This window comes from Pipistrellus kuhlii, unplaced genomic scaffold (assembly GCF_014108245.1).
Source record: "Pipistrellus kuhlii isolate mPipKuh1 unplaced genomic scaffold, mPipKuh1.p scaffold_m20_p_2, whole genome shotgun sequence".
NCBI classification, from domain to species: domain Eukaryota; kingdom Metazoa; phylum Chordata; class Mammalia; order Chiroptera; family Vespertilionidae; genus Pipistrellus; species Pipistrellus kuhlii.
Window position 1 is genome coordinate 108,114,273 of NW_023425515.1, and position 1,979 is coordinate 108,116,251.

General features: G+C 42.1%; 1 pseudogene; it reads left to right on the plus strand.

The window, feature by feature from the left end:
• Positions 1–477: 477 nt before the first annotated feature.
• Positions 478–1,240, plus strand: LOC118723829 (annotated as a pseudogene).
• Positions 1,241–1,979: the final 739 nt, after the last annotated feature.

A 1,979-nucleotide genomic window follows, 5' to 3' on the forward strand; every position in this document is an offset into this window, starting at 1 on the left:
CTCACTCAAACTGATGCTGAAGGGATGGAAAAAGGTTTTTCAGGCAAATAAAAATGAAAAAAAAAAAAAAAAAAAAAAAAAGCTGGGGTAGCAATACTTGTATCTGACAAATTAGATCTCAAAGTTAAGGACATAACAAGAGATAAGTTAGGCCACTTCATAATACTAAAGGGAGTAATACAAGAAGAAGAAATAGCTTTGGTAAACATATATGCACCCAATACAGGAGTACACAAATACATTTTTACAATGTCTGGATGGAGAGAAACCAAGATGGCAGCATAGGTAAACATCTCACTGCAGCCTCGCACAACAATTTCAAAAAATACAACTAAAATTCAAAATGGACATTATCCAGAACTACAGGAAAGTTGACTGACTGGAAATTCTACTAGAAGGAAAGAGAAAACCAGAAGAAAAATTAGAGGAGCTGTAAAAGCCTCATTGCACTCCCTGGAGGAAGAATGCCTGCTGCTCTGCCAGCACCAGCCAGGGGCTACACAAGGACACCTTCCTCCTGTACAACTTCAACTGGGACCACTGTGGCAAGATGGAGCCCACCTGCAAGCGCTACTTCATCCAGGACACCTGTCTCTATGAGTGCTTGCCCAACCTGGGGCCCTGGATCCAGGAGGTAAACCAGAGCTGGCGCAGAGAGCATTTCCTGAACTTGCCCCTGTGCAAAGAGGGCTGTGAGAGCTGGTGCGAGCCTGCTGCAACTCCTACACCTGCAAGAGTAACTGGTAAAAGGGCTGGAACTGGACCTCAGGATCTAACAGTGTCCAGCTGGGGCCATCTGTCACACATTAAAGTCCTACTTACCCACTCCTGCAGCCTTGTGTGAGGGCCTCTGGAGTCACTCCTACCAGGTCAGCCAATACAGCCGAGGGAGAGGCCGCTGCATCCAGATGTGGTTTGAGCCTGCCCAGGGCAACCCCAATAAAGAGGTGGCAAGGTTCTATGCCTTGGCCATGACTTCTAGGACCATGCTCCATGGTATTGGGCCTCTCCTGCTCAGCCTGGCTCTGATGCTGCAACTCTGGCTCCTTGATTGAGTCCCCTCTGTCTGTCCCTAGCTTTGAGGCACAGGATCAGTTTTGGCTCATACTTCAGTACAGGTCCACAAATGAAGCCCTAAGCTTGCCTCCATGCATTACCCATCCCTCTATCAACCAGTTCCTTATATGGGGCTTGGGTTTCCTCTGGTAGCCAGTTCTAATAAATAGACATTTTTGTGTCTTATAAGTTAAATAATAATAATAATAAATAAAAATAAAAAAATAAAAAATGTCTGGATGATATCAAGGGAGAGATTGATAGCAATACAGTCATGGTAGGGGATTTTAATACCCCACTATCGCCATTAGACAAATTCTCTAAACAAAAAGTCAGCAAAGAAACATCAATTCTAAGTGATTCACTAGATCAGATGGAATTAATTGACATCTTTAGAACATTTCACCCAAAGCCTCAGAATATACATTCTTCTCAAGTGCATATGGGTCATTTTCAAAGATAAACCATATATTGGGTCACAGTGAGTGCAGGTGGCTCAGTTGATTAGAGCATCATCCCACACACTGAAAGATTTCAGGTTTGATCCCCAGTCAGGGCACATATATTGGGTCACAGGCAAGTCTCTTCAAATTCAAGAAGATAGAAATCATATCAAGCATCTTGTCAGATCACAATGGCATAAAATTAGAAATCAACTACAACAAAAACAATAAAAAAATCAAACACCTGGAGGCTAAATATCATTCTATTAAACAATGACTAGGTTACCAGAGAGATCAAAGAAGAAATAAAAAGCATCATGGCAACAAATTACAATGAAAGCACAACAATCCAAAATCTATAGGACAGTGAAAGCATTCTGAGAAGGAAGTTCAGAGTTCTACAAGACCACTGCAAAACACAAGAAACAATGGTAATAAATTACCTAACCCTACAACTCAGTTAGAAAGAGAGCAACAAGA